Below are 13,726 nucleotides of genomic sequence, written 5' to 3'. Positions count from 1 at the left end.
AGGTCAAGTGTACTAAATGCATGTTCAACTTATGCTACTTTCAACTTATGATGGGCTGATAGAGATGTAACCTCACTGTAAGTCCAGGAAGATCTGTACCTGCCTTTGGGGAGGGAGGAAGGGAAATGAGATCTGAGTGGCGTCTGTTGGGAGCTTCAATGATACCTGTAATGCTTTCTTTCTTAAGGTGTATGGTAGAGTAGAGGTATAGTGTGGTCTGAAAAAAGGATTGTGCTGAATACCTTTATTTTGCTCTCCTAGATTCAAGGTCCCCTTCTCTAGCCTTCTGTGTATCTCAAGAAACAGAGGCTGACCTATGTGAACTGTATGAATGAGCTTCCAACTGGCTTCCAACTGGGGACTTCCAGCTAGTGGGGAATAACCAAAGGAGATCAGAGGGCAGGAGAAGAGTAAAGTTTAGATGTTCACCTAATGTTTCTATTTTGCTTAGTGTTTCCTTATTTAACTTAAATACTTTACATAAGCACGGAGGAGATATGGCAGATACTGTGCAGGTTGTTGACATGGGTTACGCTGGAGTGGAGTAGAGGTGCAGATACAGGTGGAAGGGAAGGAAAGAGGGTAGGGAGCCAAACTCAAGAGGAAAAATATATTTGCTTGTAAAAAAACAATCTGAAGCTCAGATCTGGACAATTTGTTAAAGCTCTGTAGGGAATTGTGTTTCTTATCTACATGGAACAGCCTTTGCAAAGTCTTCTAGGTAGGAACCCAGGGTGGCTGGATTTGAGTGACTGAGGGGCAGGGTAGTAGAAGCAGAGGTGAGAGGTAAGGGTTGGGTAGGTGATGTGGGATACTATAAGAAATCGAAAAGATTTGGGCTCTTATTCTGATTTCTGAACTGACAGAAAAATCCCTTTCCTAATTTCATCTGCAAATTCTCTTATCACTTAGGAGATAATTTGTCAAACCATCTCCTTCTCATTCTTTACCACCCTCATGAGGCATTCTCACTATGCTCAAGGCTAAAGTGTGGAGTATCTCTGACCTTCATTAGTGGCACAAAGGACCAAGTGCATGATGTTCAAGTCCAAACTGGAAGAACAAGCCAGATCTAGGTTGGCAGTCTAATAGGATACAGAAAGAGAAGGAATCCAAAATATGGACCCAAGGGAAGGGCACCGGGCCTGGCAAGAGGGAGGAAGGGGCAGCAGTGCTGGCGGGGTGGGGAGGGGGAGGATTCCGGAAATGAGGTACAGATGTGGCCCTTTAGTTTGTGTGGTCAGAAATCTTGAAATCATTTAGAGCAACTACTTGCTCTCTCACAATCTTGCCGTCAATCTTGGGTTTCAATTTCCTTTTACCAATCTGCTTTTTTAAAATTCTGAAGATATTCCTATTGATAAAGAAAATAGAAATGAATTGTTAAAATTCCATTTTTGGTATGGTTTCTCAACCCAGCCATCTCTAATCTATTCTCCTCTTGCAACCACAGTAATATTTTCTACGATGCAAATCTGATCATATTTGGTTTTCTCTCAGAGTTAGGATAAAATCTATTTTTTTTTTTTTTTTTTTTGCCCATGGGCTTTTTCTAATTTCGTGCCCTCTTTAGCATTTTGGCTTTCTCTCTTGCCCGTTTCCTATCCTTCCCTGCAACCTAGCCATTCCAAGAGATTCAGTTTGCCCAGAGGAGTTTCTTAGCAGTGTCTTCTGGGTCAGGTAATTTATTTGTTGTGGGAGGGCTGTCTTGTGCATTGTATGGGGTTAGCCTGCACACCTGACCTTTACTCACTAGACACTTGCAGCACCTACCCAGCTGTGACAACCAAAAATATGTTCAGACATTAACTAATGACTCCTGGGAGATAGAATTGCCTTTGGTTAAACACTGGGGTAGAGCATGTTGTTTTAGGGTTGACCTCTGACCTTCCTTTCTACTTGGTATTCTTTCTGCATAGAGGACTAACCTTGCGATAGTCCTGGCCGAGACCTGCTCATCTCTGAGTCTTTGTTCAGTCCCCCTTTTTTGGTGAAGTCTTCCATGACTCCCCCGGCAGAGTTAGGTGACCTGGCCCTTATAGTTACAAAGCCCCTGGCTTTACTGGAGCAAGATCCAGTTGTATCCTGATTCATTGGGTTTGCGTGTCTCCATGTCAGACTGAGGGTTTAGAGGGCAAGACTGTTTTTAATGTTTTATCCTCTGTATCTAGCTAGTTTGTACCTGGCTCCAAATATTGATCATATCTGTGTGCTTTAGAACTTTACAAGTTTGAATGTGGGGTATGATTAAAGCAGTTTAGAAATGACCTTTAAAGGCAAATTAATTTTTTCTCATAGCTGATATGGTGTCTATATTTGCCACTGTTTCTAAAATATGATACTTTGTAATATTTTGTGAATAGTTACTAAACTTGGGTTTGAATTCAATTTATGGATTATGTCTTGCATATATATGACCCTAACTTAAATTTTTTTAACGTTTATTTATTTTCGAGACAGAGGGGCAGAGAGACAGAGCATGAGCGAGAGAGAGGCAAAGAGAGAGGGAGACAGAGAATGTGAAGCAGGCTCCTGGCTCTGAGCTGTCAGCACAGAGCCCATTGTGGGAATTGAACCCACCAACGGCAAGATCCTGACCTGAGCTGACATCAGATGCCCACTGACTGAGCCTCCCAGGCGTCCCACAACCCAAACTTTTAAAACTTAACAATTCATGCAGATCTTATAAAGACAACTTAATAATATGTGTATTTATAGATATGTGTCTCTTGAATTTGAGGATTTTTAGCAAGAAAGTACTAGGATATAGATTCTACTGAATAACCTATTTCATAGAGCCATACACTTATTTGACAGTAATTTAGTATTTCTGCATTTTGTTATTTAGGACCAAACATGCCTTAAAAGTTTTAAAAACATTTTTTTTTTTTATTTAGGAAGTTTGTTATCTATCAGTGATCATTAAACATTTTTTTCGAGATTTCCATGGTGCTGTGCTTTACCAATGCTGCCATCTTCTGGATGCTATTAAGCATTGTAATAATCAAAGAAGCTTATAGTTCATAGTGGTTGCCAAAAATAATTGTGATATGTGGTCATAAAAAATCTTTCATTTTCTTTTCTCTTCTTTTTTTTTGTTTGGTTTGAAAAAGCTCTGGATATATAATTTTTCTATCTCTCCTCACCTTAAAATATTTGACTATCTGCTTTTCCTTCTAACCATCTATTGGTGGAGTTGAAATGGTATCATAGTGTTCAGGTCTACAGTGGATATGCTAAATGTCTTGATTTTGCCACTCTAGATCTCTTATTCATCCTCCTCTGCTTTGTGTCCTAACAGGCAGAGGCTGACCTATATGGACTATATCAATAAGCTTCCTTGACTTTTAACTTCTATTTGGATCTGGGCCATAGGAATCATTCAAAGGAAATCAAAAGAAGAGAATAAAGTAGAGCTATTCCCCTCCACCTCCCTTCTTATGAGGTCACAGGGCTCTATCCCTTAACTGAAAGTCATATCTCCTGGCAAGCGCCCTTATCTAAATAGCTCACTCTATCTCAGGGAAATAGTAATCCCTTCCTCCCAGCATCCTTCAGGGCCAAGGATGTTAACAGTGCCTAAGTGTTATCAAACCCAGAGCACTTAACTGTCTCCTGTGTTACCCTCCATTCTGCTCACACCTTTGTAAATGATCCTTTCGTTACATATACCTTACATCACCAAGCTTGAGTACGTTTCCTGTTGAGTCCCTGAATAAAACAATGGGAATAAAGATAGCAGTTAGCCCACAGGTGTGTTATTGGGCTAAATAAATGAATACCTGACTAATGCTTAAACAATGATTGAGAAAAAAGACAAAGATGAAAGCAATTGGAAATAAAATTATAGTGATAGAGGACAAAGATGATCCAATACTAGGATAATTGCTATTCCTTTAGTAGTTAGGAGCTCCTTAAATGGAATACTTATATTGAAATATCTTTATAGAAAGGATTCAGAGATATAAAAGATGAATGTAAAGGAGTAGCAAATAGAAGATCAATGACATGACAAAAAGAAATAATTCTTTAAGCAACCAGCTCTCCCTTAAAAAAGTGCTCCCCAAGGAGGAGAGAAAAGAAAAGATTGGCCTTATACTAGTAATTCCAGGAGACATCCAGGTGTACAAAGTTCTAAGGGAAAGAAATGTGACACAAGATTATAATCAAATACAACAGCCTTCCTTAACTACTGTCAGGGATTTTCTTGGTTGAAAAAGGGCTAGACTAGGGCACTTGGGTGGCTCGGTTGGTTGAGCATCTGGTTTGATTTTAGCTCAGGGATGATCCCAAGGTCACGGGATCAAGCTCCACACTGGGCTCTGTGCTGAGTGTGGAGCCTTGCTTAAAATTCTCTCTCTCCTTGTGCCCTACCCTGCTCGCATGTGCATTCTCTCTCTCTCTCTCTCTCTCTCTCTCTCACTCTCAAATAAAACAAATAAAAAGGCCCAGACTATTTTATTTCATAGTATTCATTCCCAAGGGAGCCTTACTTTCATCTGTGGGCACCAATGAATATTTTGCCATAATGGAAAAAGTTTATTAAACAAGTTATAAGTATGTTTTCAGAAAATGCCTGGGAAAATGACATTGTAGCTTGTGGACTAAACTATGAATTTGAGGGCATGCACCTGTTTTTATCAAACTTCAGTGATTTCAGCCATTTGTCAGGGATATCATCTTTTGTTATAAAAAAAAAAATCCCCAAGTTTACGTGGTGTCTGTTTACCTCTACTTGTTTATGCTCACTCATCTTCTTCATATAGTATGTTACTGTGGACTCAAATCAATAGGGGTACACAGACTAAATTATAGCCAGCTGTTATGGGTTGAATTATGCCCCAATCCCCACATTCCCATGTTAAAGTCCTACCTTCCAGTACCTCAGAATATGACTCTATTTGGTGATAGGTCTTTAAAGGGGTAATTAAATTAAGGTGAAGTTATTAGGATACACCATAATCAATATGACTGATGTCCTTATAGCAAGAGGAAATTTGGACACAGACCTGTTCAAAGGAAAGATGATGTGAAGATACAGACGACGGAGCAGGAGAAGGTGCCCTGGAAATCTACCACCACCACTTAAGCAACTGGCTGGAACTTCAGTACATCTTTGAGACTGCTATGATAATTCTTGTGTCTGCTGAATACCATACTTATCATGCGCAGCTCAGTTCTCCTGGTCATTTGAAGGTTGATGATCAGGCATTTAATCTCTACGAAGGCTCCAGTAGAACTTCAGGGTATGGTTCTCCAAAGATGTGTTATCTGCAGAAGAAAGCATAGCTCTACTCCACCTCTGTAGATGGTTACGCTGTACTTCTAGTGGCTCCAAATTATGTTCAGTCGGCTGCAAAAGCTAAATATCATTGGATCCCCTAGTGACCTAAGTGACACAAGAGCTTCTTCACTGCATCTAAGATCCGTTGCAGAGCTTTTGGTTGCTTGTGGGCCCCTTCAAACTGGCAGTGCACTCAAATATGTTATTATGGTCCTTCAACTCAAGAGAGACCCCAAAGCGTCTCCCTTTTCTTGGTGGGAAGTGCGATGCTCAGCAGCTGTTCTTTATTTTAGAAGAGCCATCCTCATAGGACCTGGGCCACTCAGTCTCTAGAAGCTTCACTTAGGTGGCAGGGCCTTGAGTTTAGTGGGGTTTATCTCCCATCCCATGCTACCCGTGTGCGTCACTCTGGCATATAGGAGACTAACTGTTTTGTTTGCTCATCAGTTCCACTCAGCATGGTGTCACCCATGTTGTGGACTGGCATGAGGTTCAGTGGTATATCAAGGCAATCAAGGTCTCTGTGGACTAGATCAGAGGTTGACTTTTTCTGTAAAGAGCCAGATAATGGATATTTTAGGCTTCATGAGCCATATGATTTCTGTTGCAACTATTCAACTCTGTAGTTGCAGGGTGAAAGATAAACACATAGATAGCACTCAAGTGTGGCTATGCTTCAATAACACTTTATTTATGAACACTAATATCTGAATTTCACATGATTTAAAATTTTTTTTTTTAATGTTTTTTACTTATTTTTGAGAGAGAAATAGAGACGGCATGAGCAGGGGAGGGTCAGAGAGAAGGAGACACAGAATCTGAAGACAGGTTCCAGGTTCTTAGTTAGCTGTCAGCACAGAGCCTGACCCGAGGCTCGAACCCACGAATTGCGGGATCATGACCTGAGCTGAAGTCGGACGCGCAACCAACTGAGCCACCCAGGCGCCCCTGAATTTACATGAGTTTTACATGTCATGAAATATTACTTATCTTTGGATTTTGTTCAACAATTGAAAAATGTAAATACCATTCTTAGCTGGTAAGCAATACAAAAAAAGTGGCAGGCTTGATCTGGTGTGTGGGTCGCATTTTGCTGCTGGCTGGATTGGATTATGGCAGAGAGCAAGAGAGTGGACATAGAGAGCTGAGGCAGAACCATGAAAGTAAATTGGTCACCCTAGCGAGTGAAAGCAAACTGCTTCCCGTTATCTTTATACATTGTTATACAGGAATAAGAATATGACATGCCAACGCTGTATATGAGATGGCAGGGGCTGTATTGATTCATTCTGTTGAAGAAGCCAAGTCTAAAAAAGTAGCTGTAATTGAAATTGCCACCTAATTCATGTTATAATAATCCATGGTCATTCTCTAAGATACTTCTTTCTTCTGAATATGCCATAAAGGCAAGTTAAATGGTAATAGAATAGGAATCCTTACTTAGGGCCTTTGTAGTTTTTGATGATAGCACTAATTTCTATTATTTCCTCAGGGAATTTTAAAATGTAATAAGGAAAACATTGAGTTATAAATTATTATGAAAAGCATAATAATAATTTTAATACATATGTATATGTATGTATGTACAAATAATATATTATTGTACTGTTGAAATGGTTATTCCTTGGTTATGTGATTATGGGTAATTTTTTTACTTCTGTACTTAGAAAAATTTTTTTTAAGTTTATTTATTTTGAGAGAGATAAAGACAGCGCAAGTGGGGGAGGGGCAGAGAGAGAAGGAGACGGAATCCCAAGCAGTTTCTGCACTGTCAGCGCAGACGTGGGGTTTGATCCCATGAACCGTGAGATCATGACCTGAGCTGAAACCAAGAGTCGGATGCTTAACCAACTAAGTCACCCAGGCGCCCCATCATTTCTGTACTTTTTTTAAGATAATTTTTCCTTTTTTAAAAAATGTTTTATTTAATCTTAAGAGAGAGAGAGACAGAGCATGAGTGGTTGAGGGACACAGAGAAAGGGACACAGAATCTGAAGCAGGCTCCAGGCTCCAAGCTCTCAGCACAGAGCCCGACACGGGGCTCAAACTCACAGGCTGTGAGATCATGACCTGAGCTGAAGTTGGATGCTTAACCAACTAAGCCACCCAGGTGCCTCATTTCTGTACTTTTTAATATTTTCTTTTACCTACAATGAAAATATACTCCCTTATGGCCAGAAAAAAAAATCAAGTTTGTTTTGGTGAGTATCACTGCTAAAGTCAGAATGCTAAATTTATCTAGCTGAGGTATGTGAACCTAATCCTGAGAATAGTTGATACAGCACTAACCTCAGTAGATGTCAGTCTTTGAGTCGTAAGTCACTGTACTAATTGCACAATTTCAAGTCAGTATTCTTATTTTGTTATTTGATTAAATATTTGAATGACTATACGTCCGTGTGTGTGTGTGTGTGTGTTTATGTGTGTGTATTTGCAAACAGAATTCTAAAGCTCTAACTTCCAAGTAAAAGCAATTTAATTAACAGAACCTATTTGTAAAGGCTTCCCAAGCTAGTATTAATGATGTATGGAACATGTAACAGTCAGCTAACCGTACAGGTCAGTGATGGTGTGTTCGAGCCCTGTACTATACATGAAGATGGTTTCTTACTGCTTTACGGTGGTAGGCAGAGTCTGGAGGAGGGCTCAGTCACTGCCGTAGACCTTAGCACTACCCCTATGTAGAGTTAATTGGAGAAAGAGGAAAGAAAGATCATGATTTTTTTCTTCTTTGTTTCTTCAAGTTTTCCTCTGTTTTTGGAGGCTTTAAAATCCTACACTTGGAAATCATAGCTCATTCCTGGAGTCCCAGTGATTTTATTGCTGATCAGCATAATGAACATAAAGCTAAAAGTATAAAGATTTCCAGCATGTGCTTTCTTCTGTAAATGTTAGTTTAATTTTTTCCTATATTTTGTCTTATTCATTCTGCTGGCACCATCATTATACTGTTTCATCGCCTTGCATGCCTTCTTTCCAGCCAATCCCCAAACACTAATTCCAAACTATAGTCAAAATGATCTTTTTAAAATGAAAATCTGATTGGTGTCTTCTCTGCTTAAAAACTTAAGACTTCCTATTGCTCCTAAGATGCACCCCAACATTCTTACCCTGACTTCTAACAGCCTGTATTTGTTATGTCTGTCTGCGGTTCCTGCTGCCCGGAATGCTCTATTCCTGCCCATTCCTTTTCCTTCTCTTCTTTTAGACCTCAGCCTAGGAAAACCTTCTCTAAATTGTCTTCCCTTCTTCCAGTTCAAGTCACTGGTATCCACTGTCATACAACTGTGTTCCTTCACTTCGGGTACCACCGGACGAAGTTCCATGAGAGAAAGAAGCTTGTTTACTGAATTCTTACAGCACAGTCCAGTGATTGGATGAGAGGCAGCCAGGAAATATTACATGAATTAGGCAGCGGGAAACCCAGGTGTGTGAATGTGTATGTGTATAATTTGTTATCATTTTCTATAAGTGAGGAAACTGAAGCTCATTTAAGTCCAGAGTCATACCACTTATAGGTCCACAGTACCTTATAATTTTTAAAAAGCATATTTGTTTTTATGAATATTTAAATACATTTCCTTTTCTCTTTTGTATTACCCATGTATTGAAATATTCTTATTGTTCCTGATCTAGATCAATGTCTCATTTTCTTCTCAATTACTTGGAACCCAGATGTCTCTAGTATCCTTTAAAATTCACTTATGCCTTCTGACTTGTAAATGGCAAAGAAGTGCTGTGACCATGAAATATAATTGTCCAGCCTGTTGACTATGGCCCTGGGAATAAAAACTGATCCCGAATTGATATTCAAGTCAATTATCAAATATTTGAGCCACACTAGCTTATGCTAATAATGTGATTTATGGTGGCTTCCTCAGGCCATGCCGAATCAGTTTGACTTCTGGAGGGACTGGAGGTCAGTCACATGAGTGCTCTCTGCTGTTGTGACCAAATCCCTAATAGACACCCTGGATGCCAAGGTTCAGGTGACCTTCCCTGCTAGGCAATATTCTGTATTTGTTGCTGTACACTGTTGCTGGGAGAGGTAACTGTCTGCAGGTGCTATCCATAGGTAGGAGTCCACCGGGAAAGGAAAACTAGAAGCTTCCTCCTGGTCTCCCTGGGACTCCACCCTATGCACCTTTTTCTTTTTCTGATTTTAAACTTTTTTTTAAATGTTTTTTTTTTTTTTTTAATTTATTTCTGAGAGAGAGAGAGACAGCGTGAGCAGGGGAGGGCCAGAGGGAGAGGGAGACACAGAATCCAAAACAGGCTCTCCAGGCTCTGAGCCAGCCATCAGCACAGAGCCGACGTGGGACCCAAACCCACAAACTGTGAGATCATGACTTGAGCCCAAGCTGGATGCTCAACCAGCTGAGCCGCCCAGATACCCCTTCTTTTGCTGGTTTAATCTCTGTCTATTTCACTATAGTAACAGTAACCATGAGCTTTTCTGAGTTACATGAATCCTTTTAGTGAATCATTGAAACTGAGGGTGATCTTGAAGACCCTATCATAGTTGCTTAGTAAAGGCATGGACTTTGAGTTTGCTTGGATGGGTTTCAAACTCAACATTAACATATGCTGTTTGAACTTGATCAAGCTGGTCAATCACATTGCCCCTTTACTTCTGCATGATTAAAACTAGCACAGTATAACGTGTGGTATAGTGTCGGTGTGAGGACTAAATGGATAATGTAAGAACGTGCCAGGCATGTGTTTAGTTAAAGGTAGTTATTATTACCACATCGGGGTCAGCGGTATAGGAATACAAAGATTATTAAGAAATACTCTCGGGGCACCTGGGTGGCTTAGTCGGTTAAGCGTCCGACTTTCTCTTAGGTCATGATCTCTTTGTTCGTGGGTTCGAGCCCCTCTTCGGGCTCTGTGCTGACTGCCAGCTCAGAGCCTGGAGCCTATTTCAGAGTCTGTGTCTCCCTCTCTCTGACCCTCCCCTGCTCACACTGTCTCTCTCTCTCTCTCTCTCCTAGAAATAAATAAAAATATTAAAAAAAAAAAAAAGAAATATTCTCCACTGCCTAGTAATTTAGTCAAGGGGAAAGTCCTTGTCATGAGACCTGTGGGAAAATTAGGTTATTTCTCCCTTGGTCTACTCTTTATAGATTGATAACTGGTTGAGTCAGCCAGACAAAGTGTCCCTCCCACTCATAGGCACTGCTATCCTCGGGCACGGATGGAAAAGGCAAAGAAGGAAAGGATTTTTCTAACTGGTTCTAAAGATATGTCTAAGATTCATGCATATGTAGTTAGCCTATATACATTTCTTTTATCATATCAGTACTAGGAGATGGACCCCCAGCAGGGTGTAGTTGGGTTTTTGTGATTCTTTAATATTTAAGACAGCCCTGAATGTTCCTTTTAACCTTATTTTGCCTGAATAGCAACAACACTATCAGATTGACCTCTGCTTCCTCTCCTTTCCAGCTCCTTCCCTCACAGGCACACACATATACATATACTGGGACAAGTGAACTTCTGGGACCAGGAAAAGTCATGGAGCCAAATCTGTGTTTCCTCTGTGAAATCCCTGATAGTAGTATAATAATCTCTGAACATGTCAGGCCAGGCTGTCTTTATTTAAGGATTTCAATGAGTACTAGAACACATATATCATCTCAATTTTACCTTGGGTTGTACTCTCTAAATTAGTTATTTCAAAATAAATTTTCTGTGAAAAACGTGTAATAACAAAAATTTTGTTTCATTAATACCGTACCTGACATATAGTTTTGCACTGTTGCTACTACAGTTGAAGTTGGCTTTTATGTATAACCTTTCGTCCCTTGATGTAGCCCTAGGATTCCTAGTGACTTAGTTCTTTTAACAAGGACCCAGATGCTCAGTTTTTATGCTCCTGCTTTTTCAGGTATTAACTTCATTTCCAAGCTGGACAAAGGAAATATTTTCCAGAATTCCCACGGCAGACTTCCCCTCACATCTCCCCTAATGACAAATTGTCATTAATCCCATATTCTCTTTTATTTTTTTAAAGTTTATTTATTGATTTGGAGACAGACAGAGACAGCATGAGCAGGGAAGGTGCAGAGAGAGAGAGAGAATCCCAGGCAGCCTCTGCACTGTCATTGCAGAGCCTGACAAGAGACTTGAACCCATGAAACCTTGAAATCATGACCTGAGTCGAAACTGAGAGTCAGATGCTCAACTGACTGAGCCACCCAGGTGGTCCTTATTAGTCCATATTCAAACCAAGCAGTAACAAGGAGGATGAGAGCACCATGATTCGTAATGTTATAATCTGGGAGATAATGACTGTTGGGGAGTCCATTTCAATGTCTATTTTAGGCCAGTTGCTGGTGTAACTAGTGATAACTTTCAATCTGCAACTTTCTTATGAGGCCTTAGGATTGGCCCACTTGCTTTCCTCTTCTACTGGTTTAAAATGTACTATATTGTATTAGATACCTATAGGCTAATTACATGTGTATGTATCTTAGATTTATCTTTATGACTAGGTAAAAAAAAAAAATAGGTAGAAAAATCCTTTCCTTCTTTGCCTGTGCTGGCCCTACCCCAGGATAGCAGGGCCTACAAGTAAGAGGGACACTGTGTGTTTCATTCAACCAATTATATATATATACACACATCTTTCACTTGCTCATTACTGCACAGAAATGTGCAGAACCAAAGCCAAAACTTTAAAAACATTTTCCTACTTACTGATCTTGAAGCACTTTTGGGATTTTTCACTATTTTATTTATTTTGAAAATTTTAATGTTTTGTTTATATTTAAGAGAGAGAGACACAGACAGAGCATGAGCAGGGAAGGGGCAGAGAGAAATGGAGACAGAATCTGAGGCAGATTCCAGGCTCTGACCTATCAGGACAGAGCCCAATGCGGGGCTCAAACCCACAAACCATGAGATCATGACCTGAGCCAAAGCTGGACACTTAACTGACCGAGCCACCCAGGTGCTGCTATCCCTATTTGCTTCTAAATAGCAAAGCCTGCTCTGGGGCCATGTAAGAAGCACAGCAGAGTTTTGGCCTCACTGAGGTGGAAGTAAAAGGAATAGGCAGGGAATTCTCAGGCAAAGGAAGCTGAAAGAAAGTAGATTCTAGGATAGAAATCAGAGGCTGCTGTATGAGAAGCCAAACTTTTTTTCAACAGGCAGTATTGAGGTCACTGGGGAACTGAAAATCAACTTGCCTCCTTCTTAAGAATGAAGACACGTGTGTGTACTGCTCCAGTTTAAAGCCTCCTGCCCTCATTTTCCTATTTACACCCCGACTCATATTTATGTTAGTTCCCCACAACTCCACACCCACGCTCCCAGCACAAAGCAATGTGATCTCAGATATTTACAAGTTCACACCTGCAGTAGAGCTCCCCTTCCGTTTATACCCTATTAAATACACAGAGTACACATTTTATCGCTGCAAAGCTATGGAAGACAAAAGCCCTTTAGTTTGGCTGGATTCAAAAGTAATCTGAAAAGTTAATCTTTAGTCAATACCAGAAAACAGTGTGAGAAAGTTCTCACATATACACAAATCCAGGGATTATTGAAATTTTCACCCAGAAAGAGAGAAAATTTCTAAATCTAATGATATGTGACCTCAGGCAGGGAACCTAATTTTATATGTTAATATTTTCTGTATAAACATACTGTTGGCTCTCTAAGGGAGAGGAAAAGCTGGGTTCCTAAAATCAGGAGTCTGCTCTCCATTCAACCAAGAATGAGAAGGAGAGTAGTGAAATGGAGAGAGACCTGAACTGACCATCGGAGGAACTGAGGGCCATCATCTAACACCAGCCTTTGTGTCAACTGAATCATAGTTCAACTTTTCTCTCTGCACCGTCTTGTTTCTTTGTTTCCCCACAGAAGTTGATTTTAAGAGCAATTGCCAGTGAAGCTCTTGCATGCAAATCTGTCTCGGAATTTGTTCCTGGTGATAATCCAACCTGCAACAATCGGTACCAGGTGTCTCTGAGAAAGCAGACTCTAAAAGAAAGACACTGAAAAGGGATCACTTACAGGCCAGATATCAATGAAAGTCCCATCAAGGGTAGCAGAAATAGCAGATAGCCCATGGCATTCAGTAACCATGCAATTTTTAAAACTTTCACCATCAGTGACCCTGGATGGTATATCAGTGGAAGGAACGCATTGGTAAGTGCAATGTATCACTCATTTGAGACCAGCAGAGGAAACAGTAAATATTAGGACTCTGAAATTGGATGGCTCTTGCTGAGGGCCACGGGAGCGCTGTAGAAAGAGAAAGAGAGAGCCTTAATTATCAACTCAAGGCTAAGTGTGAAAGAGAACCTCCTTGGTAGGCGACTCTTACCTCCTGTCAAAGGAGGCCCCTCAAATGCTGAAGGTAGCAAGAGTAGGAGAGCTTCAAAGAAAGTTAAATTCTCAACTATAGCAAGTCTACTCTGCCAAAATCTGGGC

Source organism: Hyaena hyaena, unplaced genomic scaffold (genome assembly GCF_003009895.1).
Source record: "Hyaena hyaena isolate Hyena2069 unplaced genomic scaffold, ASM300989v1 scaffold_164, whole genome shotgun sequence".
Lineage (NCBI taxonomy): Eukaryota > Metazoa > Chordata > Mammalia > Carnivora > Hyaenidae > Hyaena > Hyaena hyaena.
Note: the sequence above shows the minus strand (reverse complement) of the source record.